This window comes from Rhinopithecus bieti, unplaced genomic scaffold (assembly GCF_001698545.2).
Source record: "Rhinopithecus bieti isolate Rb0 unplaced genomic scaffold, ASM169854v2 scaffold_4781, whole genome shotgun sequence".
NCBI lineage: Eukaryota > Metazoa > Chordata > Mammalia > Primates > Cercopithecidae > Rhinopithecus > Rhinopithecus bieti.
The window spans coordinates 423,245-447,233 of record NW_016805181.1 but is presented as its reverse complement, the minus strand read 5'-3'; the positions used below and the strand labels follow the sequence as shown (position 1 = coordinate 447,233).

The 23,989-nt window shown below is 37.7% G+C and overlaps 1 long non-coding RNA gene across 1 annotated transcript in view; it reads right to left on the bottom strand.

The window, feature by feature from the left end:
* The window catches only part of LOC108529237 (uncharacterized), a 44,168-nt gene that overhangs the window by 5,448 nt on the left and 14,731 nt on the right, over window positions 1-23,989 (bottom strand). The window contains exons 3-4 of the long non-coding RNA XR_001885447.1: window positions 14,672-14,867; window positions 12,204-12,344 (exon numbers count right to left, since the gene is read on the bottom strand). This is a non-coding gene — a long non-coding RNA (uncharacterized LOC108529237). The remainder of the gene's footprint in view (window positions 1-12,203; window positions 12,345-14,671; window positions 14,868-23,989) is intronic.

Here is a 23,989-nt window from a genome sequence, read left to right as displayed (position 1 = left end):
TGACTCAACTATTTCTGGCAGTTACAGCATACATTACTTCTGCTCATATGCCTTTGGCCATAACTCCATCATATGGCCAATCTCAGTTGTAATGGAGAAATATTGTCTGGTGGTATGCTCAGGGGGTAGAGGAAGTGAATGAAGCAACTGGCCCATAATGGCTAATGGTTGCCCACGGTACTACAGCCCACGGTACTACAGCCCACGGTACTACAGCCCACGGTACTACAGCAAGTAAATATCAGAGCTGGTATAATATAGTGGTTGAGACAATAAACTTTGGAATTAGATTGTTTCAGTCTTGGCTTTGCCTCTTCTATCTGTCTGATCTTGAATTAATTACTTATCTCTAAAACACAATTTTCTCAGGTATAAAATAGAAACCATAATAGTACCTAACCCATAAATCTGTTACAGGGGTTATATGACATACTGTAATACACGAAAAAGACTGTACCAAGACTAGCTCATGGTTAGTCCTAGACAATATTAATCAATTTGACTCAAAACTACATTTCCAGTACATCTCAAATCTACTCATCTCCTTCCATTTGAATAAATACCACTGATTAAAAACATATTTTGTGCTAGGAATTATGCTTTTTTTTAATACACATTTAATCATTTACTCCTAACAGTTACGTAAGGTAGACTTTATAATCGTCTGCACTTTACAGATGAGGAATCAGATTTGGAGAGGTTGAGCATCCATATTTCCCTTCTCTCCTATTCGATGATAAGTGTAATACGTGACACTTAGAGAGACCTCCACTCAGGTGCTCAATTGTACTTCCTCCTCAGATCGCCATCTTGATATTTATTCACAGCCCAACTCAAATATTTCTTTCCTTATGGAGCTTTGCTCAACTAATCCAGCACTTAGTGGCCTCTGAGGAAATATTTTGTATATACACATCTCCTTTAACTTGTAGAATACCTGCCACTGTGTGGGATGCTTGAAGGGCTTAAAAAGAAAAAAACTAATATCCATTCTTCCATTAATTAACAAAATAGCATTGAGCATTTACTGCCTCCATTCCATTGCAATCTTTTTAATACACAAATCGGCTCATGTTATTCTTTTGATTAAAATCCTTCAGCAGCTTCCCATCACCTGCTGGTGGAAACCCTGTCTACATTTCTTGTTATAAAAGGTTTTCTCCATGATCTCATCCCTGTCAGTCATTTCAGCTGCACCTCTCACTGCTTCTGCCTCACTTAGCTAAATCAAACTGTTGCAATTAACACAACATACCATCCTTCATTCCTGCTGCTTATTTTCCTGTTACACCTTTTCCCCATGTTTTACCCCAAAATTAGGGATTATAATATTTATGAAACCTCTGTTGCTATTACCAAGTATTACTGATGTTAAATTTAACTTAAATTTGACCTAAAGCTCCCTCCATAGTTTGAATTCCTACACAGAAAACTGAAACCTTACTTAACATGTAAACAAAATGCAACCTAAGAGTATATTCTTATAACAAACAGCTGAATCTCAGTCAATCATAGGAGTTGAGCTTCAGCCAATTAAAGCTGCCAACCGATCAGACCATCTCCATATAAGGCAAATGACAAGCTGTAACCAATTAAGCTGTTTCTCTATCCCACATCCTTTTTCTGTACAAATACTGCCTGCCCACATTGATGGGTGACACTCTCTGAACCTCCCCTAGTTCTTACTGGTACTCATTTCATGAGTCTTTGCTCAAATAAACTCTGCTAAATGTAATTTGTCTCAAGTTTTTCTTTTAACATCAAATACTTGGTCCACCATGCCCCTACTCAACCCCACACAGAATTTTATAATAATATTCAGAAAACTTTATTGAGCTTGATAATTTAAACATTTGTTTCCTCCCCTAGATTGTGAAGATAGGAAATGTATATTCACTCATTTCTGTAACACTAGGGCCTAGCATCATGGTTAAAAACCATTTTAATAATTAATCAGTTTTAATTAATGAGTTTGTTTTCAAGGTATCCACTACATCTGCCTCACAGTTTGAATATGCTCTTTCATATCTTATCTGACATTCAAACAGAACTCCTGTGGGCTCCCAGACCCAGAATGGAATGTGCCAACCTTCTGTGTGCATTGACTCTTTGTACTGGATTCACCAGAGATTTCTCATCTGTCACCCTGCAGGAAAAGGAGCCACCACCATTGCTCCCTGCCCAGCAAGATACCAAACTACTTGCTGGTCTTCATACCATCTCTATGTGCATTAGACTGGTCTCCTTGCTGCCCCTTGGTATGTGGCACTTACAGAGACCTCCGCTCAGGTGCTCAATTTTACCTGCTCCTCAAATATTTCTTTTCACCTTACCTTTAAACAAATCCACTTCTTAAGATATCCTTTATGTAGTATTTTCTCCCCTAAAGAATTTCCAACATTTGTGTAGCACATTATAATTTATAAAGATTGTTCTGTTTAATCCCCAAAGCAATCTTGTGAATTACTATGATTATCATCTTAACTATGGAGATTAATATCTTCCTTATAAGTGCCACACAACATATGTTAGATAGCAGGGGTCTCAGAAGAAAACTCAAAATTAATTTAATTAATATTTGTTGAGCACTAAGATTTGAAAGTCAGTGGGCCTGGTGCTATAAGGCATAGAAGTGTGATCAAGTTATAATTCTTATCCTCAGAGAACTAATATCCTTGTGGGAGGTAATAAAAACACAATGGTAGTAATACCAGTAATAATAATAAGTTTATGATTACCTGCTATGTACCACTTTAATACATTTAGCATATTTAATTTATTTTGATCCTCGCAATAATCCTATGAGGTGAGCATTGTCATGCAATTCTTATAGATAAGAAAACAGTGGAATTTAAGAGCGGTTTAGTAACTTACTTAAACTTCCACAGCTAAGGGGTGACAGAGCTGAGCTTATGAATCTATGACTCTCTGACTTTAGAGTGCCTGCTCTTTCCACTACATCATATTGCCTCTTGGATACAAATAACTATAGTACAATGTAACCTAAGAGATGAAGGACAGCAGAGAATAGAAGGTTTAATTCTATTTAGAAGTAGAGAACTTTAGGTTTGAATTGAATCTTGATGCATGGATAACATTAAATAAGAGAGACTGGGGATTGAATTTGGGAGGGAAAATACCCAGGTAAAGAAAACAACCTGAGGTACAGCCAGAGTGCATGGAAGAAGGAGGGATTAGTAAAATATGTAATGAGTCTGGAAAAGTAGTTTCAGGGCCGACTAATTATAGAATGGACAAACTTGATGGACATTGGAGAGGTAGAATCAACCAGAACTAAGGGCTGATTGAATTTTAGGGAATGTCTTAGTTCATTTTGTGTTGCTATGGTAGAATATCACAGACTGGGTAATTTATAAAGAAAACAAATGTATTTCTTACAATTCTGGAGGCTGGGAAGTCCAAGGTTGAGGGGCCCACATCTGGTGAGGGCCTTAGTGCTGCATCATCCCATGGTGGAAACCATAAGGACAAGAGAGCAAGAGGGGCTGAGCTTGCTTTTATAATAAGCCCACTCCAGCAATAACTAATCCACCCTCAAGATAATGGCATTAACCCGTTCATAAGGGCAGAGCCCTCATGTCCTGATCACTTCCTGTTAGGCCCTATCACTCAACACTGTTGTATTGGAGATGAAGTTTTAAAAACATACACATCAAATCACAGCAGGGAGTAATGGAGAGAAACAATTTCCTAAATTTTTAATTTGTAAATCTGAGGGAAAAAAATGTGTGTGTGTAGTTAGCAGGAAAAAAAAGGCAGTACGTTTTGTTAGGGACATAAATATTAATTGATTTCTTCATTAATTATGCATGGAGATTGGCCAATGCTAGAAAATCATTGAGGCCAATTCTCAAGCTGCTGGTAATGTGCAATTTAATGTGCGACACAGCATCCTGCAGGTGACCCGGCCTGATCTATGCACCTCCTTCAATTTGAATGAAAAGGAAATTTTCACTTTTGTAATGTCAGCTCAAGGTTGAAATATTACTTGGCCTTTCTCTTCCTCCAGTGTTTTAATAAAGGTACTAGAGCTGTTCGGAGATTGGAATCATGCTTAGAAGATATGCGGCTGCTTTTAACTCCACAGAAGTAATTGAGATTTATGAACTCCTTGTTAATGCCTTAAAACAAAATGAGGAACTTGAAATTCCCATCTGTCAAGATTAAGGAGGGAAGAATTTATTTTTGCTCTTAAAATCTTTAATGATTACTTTTCACCTTTCCCCTTTTATATCACTCAGGAGTAATATCTCCATGAAGGGTTAAAGATGCGTTAGGAGTAGAAACATGAAAAGCCTAAATCTTTATTTTCAATTCTGAAAATATGTTGAGCATTTGGTATATGCCAGAAATCCTGCCAAGCTCTAGGGACATAAAGATGAATACAACAAGGTACCTGGCCTAAGTACTAAGCAGAGTTTTGCTGACTTAAAATCCATTATGTTTTTGCTTCTACTATGTGTCACCAAATTTACTTTTCTCACTTTTCTTCAAGGTCATTTTGAAGAAAGATTAACTAAGTTGCCCAAAGTCAAACAGTAATAGTTGGGATTAGATTCTCCTTCTGATTCCAAAATTTTAGAAGAATGGGCTGTTATTTTGTTCAACATATATAATCACGATGGCTTCTGAGAACCTTTGGTCTTCGGCTTCAAGTGAAACCAAGTAGACTTGGCTGGCTACTGAGAAAAAGCCAGTTGTAGGACTTCACCTGGGGAATAAGGTGCCCGGTCAGGTCTGCAGTGTGTGTGTCTGTGTGTGTACACACATGCATGCAGATTTGTAGAAGAATTTTCTCCACTCTCATCATGCAGTGGGTTGTGGTCTTTCTTGTGAAATTTTTCCCTGGAGTCTATTTTGTGAAATATAATTTAAATTGAAACGCCAGTGATTTTTAATCATACTCCCAATTTATATCTCATGTAACCATATGCCAGTGTCCTCGGAGTGTTACAGGGATATGAATTATGCTGAAATTGGATTAGGCAAATACATATTTGCCTTAAAAAATACATACCCAGAGCAGTAATTTAATTCTTCCAACTCTAAAGATTCAGAAACACCCTGTGTATCTTATCAGCAGCTCATTGCAAATTTTCTTCTGGGCTACTTTCTCTGCCTTTTCATTTTCTTCTAGAATCTACTGTATTTAACAAACATTATCAACTGAAGGAAGTCAATTTATATCAAAACCATCCCTAAATGTAAGAAAATTAGGTTTTCAGAAGAAAACCTATCAAAACCCTTCTTCCGATTCTTAAAATTGGGGGGACCAAAATAGAAGGCAATTAAGAACAATTTCCCTTCCAAGTAGATACGTTAAGCTGCATCAAACTTGAGTATCTAAATAGTAATTAGACCAGAGCTTCAGACTCCAACTGATTGTGAGACAGTCATTATCTTATTGTTCTGTAGCAGCATTGTGTTTTGCTGAGGACACTAATATGGGCAAACACTACTGAAGGGTTGCTAACTCTAGGTTATTATTATGCTGTCTAGTCTGTGGGAAAAATTTATCAATACTAATAAAGGCATAGGTTTAAGCATATGACAGGAAAAGAAAGACTATTGGAGCAAAGATCCTTCTTCAAACAGTTCATCAGTTCTCTTCTACATTGCTTCAAAAGTGACCACATGGAGTGTTTACAATTGTGGTTTCTGGCACTAAATGGCCAGGGTTTATGCCACTGCCCTGGTCCTTCGCAGCTATGAGGTCTTGGCTAAATTGTTTAACTTCTCTGTGTCTTAGATACATCAAAAGGTTGCTCTGAGGATTAACTGAGTTAACATATGTGAAGTACCTTAAATAATGCCTTGCATAGAATATGCATTCAATAAATGTTTGCTATTAACTTTATTTCAGCTCGGTTTCATTGTCTGTAATTGGATTTGGTTGGAAACATAGTGACCCCTTCACCACCACAAAATATGTTCACATGCTAATTTCTGGAACCCAGAAATGTTACCATAAATATAGCAAAAAAGACTTTGCAGACAGAATTAAGGGTTTTGAAATGGAGAGATTATCGTGGGATTTTATTATTCAATATAATCACAAGAGTCCTTATAAGAGAAAGAGGAAGGCAAGAGGGTCAGTCAGAGAAGAAGATGTGAAAAAGGAGGCAGAGGTCAGATTGATGTGACTGCTGGATTTGAAGAATGGAAGAGGGCCATAAGCCAGAGGACACATGCAGTTTCCAAAGGGAAAGGCAAGGAAGTGGATTCTCCCCTAGAACCTCCAGAGAGAATGCAATCCTGCTGACATTGATTTCATGAGACTTCTGAGCTTCATAACTGTGAGATCATAGATTTGTACTGTTTAAACCACTACCTTTATGGTGGGGTCTTACACTGGCCCTGGGAAACTAGTACACTGGACTGTTCACAAACATGCTGTGGCCCCTTACTGCTCCCAATGCGAGCAGAGGCTACATTGCCAGAAGTTCGAGTTTCCTCCTAATATGACTTCTAGGCCACATTTTCTACTGCCCCCATTCATGAACTCTGATGTACAGTGACCTAGATTTGTATCCTTTTTCTGACTTGCCTCCTAGCCTGCCGTCTCTTTGTAACTACTATGCATTTGGCTTTGCCTAGAAGGTTGTTTTTCTTTTCTCCCTATACCAAAATTATTTTCTATCCTGCAAGGCTACATCCAAATGCCTTCAGTCTTTCTAATCCTCATTGACCCTTTGTCTTGGCTCAGAGATCTGTCTTTCAAGGCCTAGCTATGTGCAGACCAAGCTGGCTAATAGAAAATAAACAAATAGCCAAAGCATGAGTATATTCAACATTCAATCTCTGTCATTGCCAGACTGTGTGCATTCATGGGAGTCCATCACTGACCTCAAGCTCCTGGGGCATTCTCTAGTTTCCAGAGCCCAGAGGCTGAGTTTGAGTCATTGACTTCATGGCTTTAGGGGTCCGAGAACTGGACCCCTGTGAGGCCAACCTGGCTGTTGCTGGTGTCCTTCCAAGCTCTGTCCTTGCCTGCCCCACCCTCACACCTTCATGCACTGGTAGCTCTTTGTGAACTTTCACATCTCTTGATTTCAACACGGAAATCTCTACTTTGTGTTGAGACTAAAAGTAATCGCATTAGGAAAAAAAATAGAATCTTGACTGATTCTTTAAATCTGAGGGTTTTTTTTTTTTTGGTAGATAATAAGGTCAATCAAGGACAGAGGACCTCATGGCCTGCCTGTGACATTGGTTTTAATGGAATTAGTGCTCTAGAATAGCCCAATCAGCTCAGAGAGCAAAAATGAAGAAACTGAAAAGAGAATTTACTCAAGGTCATACAACAAATTGATGATTGGTTCGTGACTTGGTTATTAGTTCTCATTGACTTTCTGGTGTTATATAATGACTGAGTCTTACTTTCTTTATTTTTATCTGATTCCATCAACTCTTTTTCTAAGTGTAGCCAGGAAATGTCTAGCAGCATGAGGCCTCAAATTCCAGATTCTGAACTTGAAAGTGATAAAGAAGTTTCACATTTTGAACAGAATTAGATTTCCGTTAAAATTATAAACTATATGAATTATTAAAAGAAATTTTAAAACACACAAAATTCTTTCAAGTTACTATCGTAAACATAATTATCAAATGTATGTTCTCATTTAAAGAGATGGAAAATAATGTGGACCATTTCTAAACATATCCAAAGTAGATGTGTATACACACACACACACACACACACACACTGATCAGTGAAGACAGCAATAAGGCTATTACCTCTATAGAACTTCTATATTACTTTTATAGACGTAAACTCTTTATTTGTGTAGCCTAAGTTAGGAAAATGACCCTTGAGATAAAAATTGCTTGCAGGAATGCTCCTCAAAGCATTGGCTTACCTTAGCCTGTTAGGACCCAAATATCAATTAAAAAAAACCACAGTGGATATGCTACTTCCAAATCTTTCCCTTCTTTTTCAGTGTCCTCCCTCTCTTTCTGGAAACTCAGATTGAATGAATAAAGTGAAATTAACTGTTCAGATTTAAAACGTCTTTCTTCACAAATATAGGTGAAAACCTGAACATGTTGGAAGGTTGCTAACCTATGACACACTGAACATGTTTTAGTAACATACCTGCAGAAAAGTGGCTGAATTTATTCGAATAAGAAAAATACTATGTTCAGAATTCCCCCTTTCTTGGTTAGTGATTTATATTTGAGGAATTTTAGGCACTAAACGTATTTCTACTCTTAAATTATCTCACTACAGATCCAATAGAAGCCATCATACATAACAGCAAACAGAGATGGCATAGGAATTCAGCTTAGCAAATATTTACGAAACACCTACCAGGAGCCAGGCACTGTGGCAAGTTTTGAAGAGAATGACATGAATAAAACATTGTGTCTGTTCTCAAGGACTCCACAGTGCAAGCCTGAAACTGCAGGTGTCTAATAAATGTTTATAAAATAAATGAAGGAAATTTAATCGAGGAGCAAGACCTATGAAGACGAGATTGTAATGCTGTTTGATTAGACCAGTGACAAAGTATATGCACAAAATACAAATATAACACAGAAAAGTGTGGCAGAGTTTGGGGAGGATGTGGAGAAGGACAGCAAAGTCACCTTCCAGAGGAGGTTACACCTGAGTTATGTTGTAAAAGATGAATAGAGATTTCTCCTGCAGAAAAGGTGAGGAGTCCAGAAAATCTTGGCCTTCAGCAACCTCGACCTAATTGAACACTTCCTTTGATCCTTAGAAAGCTGCATCTGCAGATAATCCTGGAGGAAGCTACTCTATCCCTGTTCATGCATCTACTAATAAAATAGATACAGTACACTTTTTCCTTTGGCCACATGAAGAAGAAACTCATGCATGTTTTATGAACGGAATTGTAAATCTTCAAATCTCTTAAGCTGCCACTCTTTTGAAAAGTTTTAATGTGTTCTCTTACCTGTGAATTTATTTTTTATATTCCACTTGATGGTTGAAATGCATTTTTTAAAAATTTCTACAAGTTTTCAGTCAGTTTTACATTAAAAGAAATCTGCCACAGATATTTAAACTTGTGATCATCACTTGTCACATTATACTGGTAGTAAACACACAATGCAATAACATAAGAGTAATAAATGATAATGATGATACTAATGATAAGAGTCAAACTAGTTATTTCCTCCAAGAAAGCTAATTCTTGTTTGTTTATAAAATTCTTTTGGGCATCTTTCAAATTAAAAACAAATGTGGAGTTAAGCCAGTTTTATTTCCTTTGAAAACTTACCTTGGTAATTGAGAATGTAGTGTCCGGATACAATTAATGGAGAATTTGGAATATTAGACAAGCTCTTAGAAATCCAGTGGGTCATCAACAGATTGGTTCAATTTTAAGAAAGAGATTCGTTCTCTTTCCTGGAACTTGAGTCATCTTACATAGACATCCTCAAGTTGGCTTGTGTTGACTAAAACTTTACTTTCTCTTAACATATAGCATTCCATCCTGGAAGTAACAGCTGGTAGAAAACCTTGTTCTTGGTGTTCTCCTGGGTGTTTTATTTTAATTCCTGCCTTTTTGGAGTCTTGATTCCTCAACATACTTGTGCCTCTCTTCTTGCAAATCATTTAAAGATATGAGATCTGAACAAAGCAAGGCATATGCTGTCCTAATTTATACAATAAAATAAAACTGCAGCCTGCTTAAATCCATTACTTTATTTTAGTTTCCCCTACATGACCAACGTACCAATGAACTATTGTTGGGTGATTTCCCACAGCAATGTGAATCTCATAAAAAGATTGCTTACTGTCATTAAATGATTTAAATAAATTATGTAAGCAATAAACTCCCTTTATCTTCCAAATTTATTTTTCTTTATTTCTATCTGATTCCACCAACAGTTTTTGAGTTGTAGCCAGGCAATATCCAGCAACATTTGATCTCAAATTCCAAATCCTGACCTTGACATCTCAAATTCGAGATCTCACATAGAATTTAGTTAAAAAATTATGTATGTACCTTGTTCAATGACTGAGTTAAACAATATTTGTTGTTATTCAGTATTTCCCTTGTGTATGTTGATTCTTTCTTGCCATACACTCCTAGATAATTAGGGCAAAATCAAGGCACTTAAGACAGGTTGTGGCAGAAAATTCTTGTTATGACGGAGGCTCAAGAAAGTTAAAAAAAAATCTTAAGAGATTAGGAAGGTGAGTCATCCTCCTCCTGGGTGAATAGAAGGGAAGGTTTTTGTATTTTTTTTTTTTTTTTTTTTTAATATAAATGGACTTTTTTTTTTATTAAGTGAGAAGTTGAAATGTACAGGGCATATTTTTTAAACCTTCTATTGCACAAGCTGAAAGCTCTGGAAATCTACTTTCTTTTTTGTCATGTAAATTTTGTGAATGGACTAAAAGGTCTTTATTCTGCAGGTAGGGCCAGTGGGTGCCCTTGCACTCACATTAAAGTCAGAGGAGAAAACTGCCTCAGGATGAGATAGATGTTTGATGATGGAGTGGGGAAATATTTAAAGATCTAGTTTGATGAGAGCTCCACTGTACTCTAATAGTGAAAGAATTTTGTGTGCTTTGGGCTTGGGATTTTCGATTGAAGTCTATTTTTTCATTCTCAGATATTTTTTAATTTGATGCTTACATTTCTTACATACTTTGATTGTTGCATATCTAATTCTCTACTCTTTCACAAGGGAAATATTAATTTGGACTCTTTTATAGTAGGGTATTGTTCGATTCTAGGGTATTGTTCCTTTGGTGTCTCAAAAACTGGATTCTTTAGTGATAGGGTGAATGTTTTAGACAATGACAAGAAGCAGTCTTTAATATTGTTCTTCTATCTGGGAAAAAAATACCTTGATGTAATGTAAATGGATCTAGGAAGTGGCCAGGGCATAAATTTTTTTATTTTATTATCATATGTGACATTGATCCTGAGCTATAGCTTATATTTTTCAAAGATGTATTTGCTTAGTTCCTCTCTGTATTTAATTAGAAAAGAGTATATTAGAGGTATGAGCGGGCTTCAGAAATAAAAACATCTAACTTACCTTTAAAAATAGAAATCTCCTCTGAGAATTCAAATATAATGAGATATCTCTGTGTTTAATAGACTTTTCATCTGGTTTTAGTCTTGGAGATATTTGACAATCTAAGGAAAGCTTTAAACCTTCCCTAACAAATGGGCGTTTGCATTCATACACAGAATTTTAAGAAATTCACAGGCCTCTGAAATCCCATTCATGGGCTGCTTGGGGTTTCCATGGTCCCAGGTGAAGGTCTCTTCCTTGTCCCCAACACAGTGATCATGCAATGCCACATAAAGAGCCTATGGCTTCCTTGGGTATCTCATTCTGGTTTTGTTCGACTGTAACATTCTAAGTTCTTCTTTTTATGGAGTGGAAATGTATCTCCCCTCAATTCTACCAAAAGTCCTTTTCTACTTCTTCGATTCCTACAGAATGATTGATCTCTCTTCCTGATAACAGTGGCTCTTTTGTTTTAATATTTGACAACAAAATTAAAAGCCAACCCTGGGTCTTGTTTTAAATGTACTCTTATTTTACCCGATTTTCAACTTTTCTCACTAACCTTACTACTTTAGCATAGAAAGAATTTGCAAATACAGGACATCAGTTGACTAGATGGTGGATAGTTTTTATAGAAAGAAAAGATTTGCAGGGGTCTTGCATCTTAAGATAAGCAGTGATCTGATTTCTACTAAAAATGTTTCAAGATTCCCTACTAGGCAACTTAATAAGAATTGTGGTTTGGCACAGCTCTGATTTGTAAACTAGTATTTCTGGGAGATGCAGATAAAATTCTGATAACAGCCATGTTAAAGGTGAAACGCAGAAGAAACTACAATGTATTTGTAGGTATTCTTACAGATACATAGTCCACATCCAGTGGCAGGCATGCCAGCTGACCCGTAAAATACTAAAAATGACATCTTTTGAAGGAAAAGGAAAGAAAGCATTTTATGTCCAAGGAAGATAAGTTTTTAAACCAGGCAGCATGATCCAGGATTCATATCCCAGTCTACTCCTTGGTAGCTCTGTAAAATAGAGCAAGTTACTTCACCTTTCAAATCCTCAATGGCTGTATCAGGACTAATAAAACAAAAGTGAAGATAATATTACTAATTTCTAAGGTAGTTATATGGTGCATATCAAATAATAAATGTTACTCACTGGGTAGTTACAAATACCTGCTAGGATATAGAGATGATTATATTCCCTTCCAACTCCAAAGCACTCTGTTACTTGTTCCTTCCTTTGATGTGTGTCTAAGAGATGAGTGGGGCAGGAATTGTTATCCATATTTCCTTGTGAGAAATCTGGAAACAGAGCTGTGATGTACCGAACAGGCATATAGTAAACAATATGATTATATAGTAAACAACATGCTTATATAGTAAACAACATGCATATAGTAAACACAAAATTTAATTCCAGGTCTATTAGGTGAATTAAGTCAATTTTTATATATTACTGGCTTCAAAGCTCTTATAAGAGGAGGTTGAAATTAAAATTTCCCTACAAACAGTACGATAAAATAAAAAAGTTCCAAAGCCAAACCACCATAGACAGAGTTGACCAAATAAATGGTTGAGAACTAGCTCTTGGATTCAGGTTCATTGGTTAAATCAGACATATAAATAGGAGTTAGAATGGCTCCCACTCCTGCCCATGAAGGAATAAACACCCTGGGAATTGCTTTGACACTGCAAATAACTACGAGACTGGTCAAAATCTATGGAACATTTGCTTCAAGATATTGGATAACCAGGCTGTGCAAAACTGTGTGTACGATCTCTAAGAGAATGGAAATCAGTCATGTGAGCTTTGCAGTCACCCTACCTCTCTGCCTGGAGGCAGTTTCCAGGCCCTGGCAGGGGAAAGAAAAGCCCAAACAGGGCCCAGAGTTCCCCTGAATTGAGAAGATCGAGGTTGGCATCCTAGGCAGTTAGCATTTTGGAGACAACCACTGGAGAGAAGGGAGCTGAGAAGGCCTGCAGGACATCCCCTAGAATCTCTGTCTGAATATTGAGGTGCACATGTGTGGGGTAAAACACCATGAAGTTGAACAATTCTAGCAACTCATAGAGGACTAGGAATAGTTTGCATTTCCACAAACTAAATAAAAAGACCTGATAAAACACACATAAGTGTGTAAAGTGCTTAGAAAGGCATAATCTTAGTATTTAGTACAGCCTCAGTTACTTAGTTTTAAACTGAAGGCTACTCTAGATGCTCCCTAAGAGACACACAAATAAGCTTTAAAAGGATCAAGCTAATCCCAAGGAATGTAACTGCCACAAAATCCAGCACCCAACCAACAACACTCCACAGTGTTTGACAATGTTTGATATCTAGTCCAACCAACAACACTACACAGTGTTTGACAATGTTTGATATCTAGTCATATGTTACTTGGCATACCAATAATAATAAAAAAAAGAAAACTAGGAAGAAATACCTGAACTTATGGAATGAAAGAGTAAAAAATATGAGGCATTTTCTTGAGAAAGAGAAGTTGCTATGCTGTGAGTCTCTACCTTCTCCACACCAAAAAGATAGGGAAGGGAAGAGATCTTCTGCACATCAAGCACTGTGTGTGTGTGTGTGTGTGTGTGTGTGTGTGTGTGTGTTGGGGGGAGGGGGATGTGTGCCCATGGGACAACACGGAGAGCTTGAAAGAATTCCCTACATTTTAGAGATTAACAGTTAAAAAAGTGAACATAGCTGACTCCATCTTTCTTCTACCCCCCATCACCTAACTACCTTTGCTCATTCCTGCATGTAGGCCAAGCTAACTATGGGAGGAATTTAGTTGATAGTTTACCTTTAACTCAAGGATGGTAATAGTCCTTTCTGGAAACCCTTGAGGAAATAAGGAGGGCACACACACAAGTAACAATGTTATGTTAAAAATTGACGGGAGCATTGTGTCCTGACCAAGGACAAAGAAATTTTGCAACCCCTTCAGACACCTGCAGACACCGGATGTCTGTGATCACCTCTCGCCTCCTGACCTCAACCTCCTTTATGTTCCCCTTCCCCAAAATAAAAGAAGCTTGAGATTCATGCTTTTATTTTTTATTTTATTGTTTTTTATTATACCTTAAGTTCTAGGGTACATGTGCACAACATGCAGGTTTGATTCATTCTTTTTTAAGATGGTTCTTTGGGACCTTAGTCCACCATCTTCCCAGCTTTCTAGTTCTCTGAAACAAGTCACTTTCCTTGTCCCAACATCTTGTCTTTCAACTTATTGGCTATTCTGTGGCAAGCAATGCAAGCTTTGGACTCAACGAAACCAGAGGACAGATCCCTGAAACAGCTAAAGTGGCCCTTGGCAGTAGGATGATGGACGCTGACTGCTAATTGAATTGTTCTTCAGGGTGTCCGAGCGATAGATGTGTGAATGTTTTTCTATGGATCAAATATGATGACATGAGAAAGAAACCCAGTGTTTGTCATTTTGGTTCCTGTCAAGTAAGCCACTCTAGACAGCCAGAGTGTTTCCCATTAGAGGTGAATGCCAGAGTCAGGAGCTGAGAATGAAATTACAAATGGCAAGAGATGTATCCATTATCCAAGGCCAAATAATTGTTTGGAGAAAGATCGCTACCATGAGATTTGCTATCAAAATGACCTCAAGAGAAACACTTACCTTTATCAGACAGACCAGAAGGAAGGAAGTCACCTGTCAGGTAAGAAGTTTTTACTACCTATCTTTTCTTCTACCAGATTAAACTGTCAAGGCTCGAAGAGTAGTTAGCTAGTAGTGATGGAGATGAGTGGAGAAAGAGCCGGTCCCAACACTTCACCTTCCTTAGAGGGAGGCAGCAGCAGCTACAGGTCTTAGCCTGGAGGAAGATGAAGAAAAATCCAACCTTAGATCAATATCTTAAATTTAGTCCATTCTAACTTTTGAATAAAGCTGGGTTTGTTATTTAAAGTGAGAAATTATGTCATTTGTGAGTATGCCAGAAAAAGGCATGGAATCTGCCCAATTTCATTTTTGTAGAAGGGAAAGATTAACTCTATTTAATAAATTTTATAGGGGTAGCAAGAGACCAGTCAAAAGAACATAGAACTCTGTGGTCAATAAATCAGTTACACTTCTTATGATAAATCAGAGCTATGTCTGTCAGCACTTGTTGGGACTTATTCAGATAAAGCTACTTATCAATCTATTTGTACAAAATGACTACTCAGTTCTGTTGATTTCAACACTTACTATGTGCATTCTAAACCTTTCCCTGTATGGTGTTCTGTGATAACAAACAGTCCTTCCCTCAAGGATCTTTCAGTCTAACTGAAGATATAATCCTGTAGACAAACATAGAATATCTGTGATATGTGTAACAATAAAGTGATATTTGGAGAAACTGTTTTTTTTTTTTTTTTTTTTTTTTTTTTTAGTGATAGTCTTCGTTATGATAAAGAATCTAACCTTGCTTTGGCAGAAGGAGTAAGAAAAGCTTGTAATTTTTGTTTATTTATTTATTTATTTACTTACTTATTTTGAGACGGAGTCTTGCTCTGTCACCCAGGCTGGAGTGCAGTGGCACAATCTCAGATCATTGCAACCTCCGTCTCCTGGGTTCAAGCAATTCTCCTGCTTCAGCCTCCCAAGTAGCTGGGATTACAGGAGTGAGCCACCATGCCCAGCTAGTTTTTGTAATTTTAGTAGAGATGGGATTTCACCATATTGGCTAAGCTAGTTTCAAACTCCTGACCTCAGGTGATCCTCCTGACTTGGCCTCCCAAAATGCTGAGATTACAGGCGTGAGCCACAGCGCCTGGCCGTTGTTTATTTTTAAAAGGTTTAATAAACAATTGCTCCCCCCTCTGCTGGTAGAGAAAGTTGGTCCTTGGGGAAGAGGAAAAACAAGTTTGAGTGAGTATGGCATCCAGTGATGGGGAAGAAATTGCTGTTTCACTCTCTTCACTGTTTAGGCTGAGTAAACTTTAGAGTTCTTGGGAAGTTAATAGGTAGGGTGGCATAAGAAAAGCCAGTGAGAAGAATATAAATACCTCAAGTGGAAGACAATGGATTTTTCTCAAGGAAGTGATTCAGAGGCTAATGGGAGAAATACTAGAGATGCAATTATATTCGCACCCCAGTCTGGGAAAGCAAGGTTGTATATGTTATATACTGAAGTACAGAGAAAAAAAATGACTAATAGTGACCATGGCTTGAAGCTGAGAAGGCTCCCAAAGTACTGTAAGGTCAAAATAAGCAGCAGATTGCCTGCTTCTTGAAGGTAGGATCTGACCTAGGTCCTAGAGCTGAGCTAGATAGATAGTGACCAAGACACAGAAGCAAGGACTTTGGATTTTATACCAAGTGTAATGCAAAAACTTTGAGGGTTCTGAGCAGAAAAGAAACTGTGTAAGATTTATGCTTTAACAATAATATAAAATAACCTGCTTGCTAGGTTGATAATAGACTGTTGGGGACAACACTGGAACAGGGGGACCAATTATAAGTCTATTGCGGGATTCTAGGTAAAAGATAAGAATGTCATCATTCCAGAAGAATGATGATAATGACTTGGCCTAGCAATATGGTTATTATACAGTTATAGAAGAGCAAGAAGTTATAGAATTGGGCTGTATTTCAAAGGTAGTTCCCCTGGGGTTTGTTGATGGCTTAGATGTGGAGAGTGAGAGAATAAAGGACAGTTGGGCTGAACAATGCATGAACATTTGGGCAACAGAAGGTTTGCAGAGGCTATTACATGATTTCATTTTGCTGAACGAATGGTTTTAGGATGGCAATTAGATAAGCAAATGGAGGAGGCAGTTTGACATAAGAATCTCAAGTTTAGAGGAGAAACCTGATTGAAGATATAAAATTGGAAGTTGCCATCATATTGAAGAAATGGTATTGAAAGCCACGATTCTAGATGAGGTCACCTAAGAGTGTCAGCAGATTGGAAATAGAAGAATAGGGGAATAGAGCCTGGAATACCCTATCATTTAGAGAGTAGGATAAGGAGATTCAGCAAAATGTGGGTCAACTAAGTAGAAAGGACAGTAGAAAAATATTTTCTCCAGAAAGTCAATAAAGAAATGTTTCAAAAAGGAGGAAGTGATCAATTGTGTGAAAAGCTGCTAAGATTTTGAGTGAGATAAAAACTGAGAATTGACCATTCAATTTAGTAATAAGGACGATATTGACAACAGCTGTCTCGGTGGAGTGATGGATTTGAAAGCCTGATAGGGATGCTTTCAAGAGGGCATGGAGAAAAATAATGCCAAAGATAGTCATAACAGACAACGGCTGCATAGGGGAGCAGAACAATCAGGAGGCAGACAAAATCAAAGATGTTTTTTGGATGGTAGAAGACCTTACAGTATGCTTATATCTAGATGAGGATAAATCAAGAGAGAGGAGAAAACACGATATAGAAGAAAAAATGAGAATTACATAGTAATATCCTGAGTGGATGGGAATGGATGTGATCTAGTGCCTGAAAGAAGGATTGACCCAAGTCAGGAGTTGTGATGGTTAATATTGAGTGCCAACTTGATTGGACTGAAGGATGCAACGTATTGTTCCATGGTGTGTTTGTGAGGGTGTTGCCAAAGGAGATTAACATTTGAGTCGGTGGACTGGGAGAGGCAGAACCACCCTCAATCTGGGTGGGCACCATCTAATCAGCTGCCAGCATGGCTAGAATAAAACAGGCAGAAGAACATGGAAAGACTAGACTGACTAAGTCTTCTAGCCTCCATCTTTCTCCCATGCTGGATGTTTCCTGCTCTGTAACATCAGACTCCAAGTTCTTCAGCTTTTGGACTCTTAGACTTACACCAGTGATTTGCCAGTGGCTCTCAGGCCTTCAGCCACAAACTGAAGGCTGCACCATTGGCTTCCTCACTTTTGAGGCTTTGGGACTTGGACTGGCTTCTTTGCTGCTCAGCTTGCAAATGGCCTATTGTGGGACTTCACCTTGTGATCGTGTGAGTCAATACTCCTTTCATCTATCTATCTGTCTATCTATTTGTCTATCTATCTATCTATCTATCTATCTATCTATCTATCTATCTATCTATCATATTAGCCCAGTCCCCCTAGAGAACCCTGACTAGTAGAGGAGTATAGTTGTTCATTATCACAGAAGTGAAAGGAGTGTCTATGCATATAGACTGGACTGATATTTCCAGGCTATGTACATATATGATAGTTCTAGTATGTTTAAAGCTGCCACCTATTCAGACAGATCACCACCCATGCTTATCAGTTGTTAAAACTCTGTGAAATCATAGTTAGGTATAGCTATTGGGTAAGTTTATAGTTTGGGTGGTTGGAGAAGGTAGGCATTTCTTGTGGTAGTTCTGTTTGTTAGTGAAATAATCAGTGAATGTCAGCAGCTGAGAGGGAAGAAGTAACTAGAATGTTTTAAGATTTGAGAAAGTAAGACAAAGTCTGAAATAGTGACCCTATAGAAAGAGAGAGTGAATGAAAATGTGTTTGCATTTGGGAGAAACGTTGAAAGCACACTTGAAACTTGTGATCATAAATTAAAATTGAGATCCATAGCCATAAAAGTATATCTGTTTTTAAATCTAGTTTTATTTAGCTCCTTAAATGTGGGTATAAAGTAGAGTGAGAGTTGGGTTTAACCAGGGTTGGCATGTTGCAAGGATAGAGAGAGAGGTACAAGAGAGTTGAGGGTTATAATGATGAACCAGAAATCAAATCCAGAAGTGAGGTCACTTATCATAGTGAAAAGGTGATAGGGCTTTGACCTTTGCAGGGATGATACAACTTGTGGAGTCATGTGACTAAAAGAAATACGGATGAAAGATACATGGATGGAGATTGGGTCACTTAAAAGAGAAATTTTTGAAGAAGTATGTTATCAACAATGAAAATGGCTAAGGGAATGACAATAGGAGTGAGTGGTAAATGCAGTAGAAGTGGAGTTTTAGGGGTAAGAAATTGAGAGACCCGTTTGTTGGTTTTATCATTCACCTGGACTTTGAAATCATCATGAATGAAGGTAGAAATGGAGGTGGTGGGGCAGAGAGTGACTCACAAGTCTTCGATGGATAAATGGGAGTGAACATGGTCATCCATGGATGACCTCATAGGGAAGTATAGTAGATGAGGCCATTTGCAACAAAGGCGTCAGGGGATTTTAGGCAAGCTGAAGGTACAAAATCAGGAAATGTTAACAGTGAGCCTAGAGAAAGTTTAATCTTGACTCCAAATCCTGCTATAAGTAGGATGTAGGGGAGAAACCATACCAGTAGCTACTTAGGACCAAGGGTCTGGAATTCCTCATTCAATGTGCTCAGTGAACTGCAGAGAATAAGCCAAAAGTTTGAAATTACACTAACTCAGGCTCAAACCCCAGCCCCTCTAGTCACTAATAGTGGACAAGTTACTTGGTAATCCCACTGAGCACAGGCTCTGTGACCCCCAAAATGGATGGAGGTGAAATGAGAAAATGTGTAGAGAGCTGCTTCCCAAATTGTGAGGCCAGTTATCAATGGGAGAAATTAATCAATGGACTTCTCCTTCTTCCTGTCCAAACGTTGTTCTTAGCCACAGTTCAGGCCTCTCTCATTGTTTGATGTATACATAATTTGTGCATTTGATCATTAAAATAATTTACTTAGCCTATTTTAAGCAGGGTCTTGTGAAGATGAATAAAGTCTGAATCTTCAAATCCCTCCAAGGTGGGGACCCTGTTTTTGATTATTATAACCCCTGATGTGTGTGTAACCATTTACAAAACATCTTCACATATGTCACTTTATCTGACCTCTATGTTACAGCTTTGGAAAAGGAGTTCAGAGAGTCTGACTCACCCACAGTGATGACAAGTAATGAACCTGGGATCCTGTCACAGGGTCCTGACTCCCCAGCCACTTCTCTTGCCCCTGGGAATATGGCTATTTTTGTGTGTTTTACGAAAATAGACTCCTGCCTTATGCATTTGCCTTCTCTCTACGCTAATTTGTGGGGAACTCAATCAGTCCAAGAAACAAGTTCAGTCTTTGGAAATATTTGGAGAGAAGTAGCAGAAAACAATGGTGCTCAATCAGATGGAGTTTGTGAGATTATGTGTGAAAAAGTTTTGTGAACTGAAATGTTATTATAAAAATATAAGGTGGATTTATTTTGTTTTATTTTATTTTACTATTTTATGTTTTAAGTTCTGGGATACATGTGCAGAAAGGGCAGGTTGGTTACATAGGTATACATGTGCCATGGTGGTTTGCTGCACCCATCAACCTGTCATTTAGGTTTTAAGCCCCACATGCATTAGGTATTTGTCTTACTGCTCTCCCTCCCCCTTGCCGCCCGCCCCCTGACGGGCCCCAGTGTGTGATGTTCCAGGTGGATCTTTTTATCGACATGATAGTGGAGGTTAGAAAAATCCAAACCAAACTAACCAGGTGACTTGGAGCCACACAGAGACACTCTCTTACCCTCCATTTTCTCTGTATAAAATGAAATCAATAATACATTCCCTGTAGGGTTGTCGTGTGGCTCAAATATAATGGACAAGAATATGCTTTTAAAATTGAAAAGTGATTTGTCAAAAAATGGACCTTAATAGTTCTGCACTTTAAAAGAAGCAGCCTCCAGACTGTCATTCCCAGGGAGCTTGAAGTGACGTGCAGTACATGTGGTGGGCAAGTGCTGGAGGAGTTTTCAGAGCACATAGCCCCCCTTGGGACCCCTGCAGATACACTATGTTGGTGGCTATCCAGGGAAGAATTATTCCTCCTGAACACTGATGACAAGTGCTAAGAGATGTAGATCTGCAGGGGCAGATTGGGCCTCCAGGGAGCCTAACTACAGCTTCTGCAATAAATGGCACCATGCCCCATGTTCTCTCTTCTCTGCTGTTTATTCGATAACTCCATTCACACAAAGAGGTAAAAGACTGATAGAGATTCAGACTGAATTTGCCCATAGAGGATCTATGCTTCACTGTGGGATACAGCCTTGATTTAAATAATTGCTCCTCTAAATGTAGGCTTGAATTCACAAGAGATTAACATCAAAAGAGACATTTTGAAGAAGGGTTGGGGGAGAGCGAAGAGACTTCTGGGATCCCTGAAACTTTATCACTCATCCTGCCTTTCCATGGTGCTGTCTCCATCACACAGCATGGATGGGAAGGGTACACAGCAGGTTCTCAGTAAATAAAAACTGTATTCATTCTTAATAAATCTTTATTTATAATCTGTAAAGAACTCTCAATAAAAGAATCAACTTTGCTGTTGATTGAGCTAATGAAACGTGTTTCCAGGGTCATTGAAAAGCAGCTTGCTAAAATTCAGGACACAATCCCTGTTGTAAATCCACTGAATGGTTCACTGCTGCATTTTATGTCCTGTATCCTGTAACAAAGTGGTCATTTCATTTTCTTTGTAAATAACTTAAGTATCTTTAATTTATTTCCAGAGCATATTGCACATTACATCTTTAAAAGTCTTTTGCATTTATTGTTCTTTTCTCTGCCTGCTTTTATGACTAAGCACAGACCACCCAAGACATTGATGCAGGATGTTGGAGAACAGTTTTAATTTTTTTTCCCTTTCTGCATTTCCTCACTTAGAGGATAAATTTAACTTCTCTTCCCAATAGTCTGCTGTACACAGTTGAGCTTGGCACTTTTGCTGAAAACTATGAGTCATTTTTCATAAACAGGGACTGTCATAAGTACTTGATTCACATTATAACAACAACAAATACAGAAAAAGGCCCAAACTGAATAAGTTCCAAATTTTCAGATGTTCTACAAAAATAGGGGGTGGGGTGAATCACTGTCTTTGGAGAAGTTTCTTGGCTCCATGGGTCTCATGATTTTTAATGTGTAAAATTTGTAGGATAATAGGAGTATAATAGCTATATAGCCAGCCTCACAAAAATCATCTCATGGTTATTAGGCAATATTATTTGCAGGTGTGGCAATATTCTTCTACTGTTTTTGAAAATATATGTAGTTGTTAGTAGAGTCTATTTTATTTTATAGTTTATTTAAATCATTATACTTTTAAAATGAATTATTTTTCAGACAAGAACATCGTATACACAGTGGTGAAATTAGAATGTTTTAAGTATAAGTAGGTTAATAGTCAATAGAGTAGACAATTTAATAAAGCAGTCAGACAAGACCAAGTTCAGAGCATGTTGGGGAATCATGCTTCTATTGGGAATGTGAAAGTTTGAGGCAAGTGGAAATTAAGTTTAGGCGCTTTCCATTTGTGGAATGCATCAAAGTCGGCATTGTATGATACTTACTGAAAAAATAAAAACATTTATTTATTATGTGAACTATAAACTCATATAGCTCCCTATCTGTATAAGAGTAGATAACCTAGGGAATGAGACTTCACCAACTGATTCAACAGAGTCAGATTACAGGAGAATTCAACTAATCAAAATTTAACCATCCTATGGAGGTTTCATACCACAGAATCAGAGTGCAGTGATCAACTATGGTAATAGCAGGAAGCTACTGTGGTATTTTAGAGGCAACAAAAGTAGGGAATGGTTGCAGATTTACCTGTGGAATGTAACTGATTTATGAATTAACAATGTGATATTATATGGCAGAAACCACGAGTTGCTTATCTAAAACCTACTCTCTTTTTTCTTAGCAGCAGAACCCTGATATACAGAGCAGCAATGTACCCAACTAAAAAGTCTTCCAATTGAACCAAATCCCTTTAAAGAGCTCTCAAAAAAGTCCCACTCTTCTGTTGCTACTCACATGTGGATATCTCTCAGGTGCAAAGAAAGTCAGGAAATGCATTCTTTTTAGTTCACATATTATAAAGTGGAAGAGGACATCGAAATCACACAGCCAAATATTCAATTTTATAAGTTGAGAAACTAAGACCTAGAAATAAAAAGTTACATTTCCTGGCTTTTTTGTAGCTACAGAACGGTAATGTTATATATCTGGTGACAATGAAATGGGGATTTGGGCCTTAGCATCTTTCCATCCTTCTTGCTTCAAACCTAAATATAATAGCTGGAGCTTCAGCAGCTATCTTCTTACCATGAGGTATACTTGAACATGAAAGCCATGTGCTAAAGATGGCAGACTAGAAAGAGGAAAGGATTCAGTCTCTCTGGGAATATCAGGCAGCCTTACCCATCACGAAACACCTGTGTCTTAACATATTTTATAAATTTCTATCTTTTACAATCAATGTTTCATAAGGTTTTCTTATTTTAAATGCAGCTGAATCCATCTGAACTGATACATAGCCATGAATATAGCGAGTGAGAGAAAAAAAAACAGGGTAAATATTTAGATAAATTTGTATTTAAATAAAAAGGTAGATGGGAGATCTCAGAAGAATGCTCTGCTCCAGTTCTTAGAAAGAACGAAAAAAAACAAAACAAAACCAAAACCCAAAAAACTTATAAAATCAAAAGGAGCTGTCCATGGTCCTGCATTGGGAATTTAGGGTGGTGGGAATTTAAAAGTAATGGTGTTTATTCGGCACTTAGTGTTTTCTGTGTGCACTTTTTCCGTGGGAATTTCTTGTGGAGGAGCGCTTGTCAAAGACAATTTTTAACAATAGCTACATTATTGAATACACGTTTTGTAGAAAAACAAATACAGTGACCTTGCAGGTAGAGGACTATGATCCATGATCTTTACAGCAAAGACAATCTGAGTGCCAGAAATTATAAGTATATTACTCCTGGTCATAATGTTAATAAGTAATAGATGTAAAATTCAATCCCAGATATGCATGACTCTGTAATCTGTTAATGAGTTATCACAATACATCATTGATAAACTAATCTGCATTTATTATATAACTACTAGGCCCAGTAATGCATCAGACACTGTACGATGATTTTTAAGAATCCTGAGAGCAATATTGTAGATAATAAAACTGAAGACCATGGAGATTAGGTGATTTCATCAAAGTTAAGTGGCCAGTATGTGGGAGAGGTATGATTCAAATTAAGCCCTTGCTAACTCTG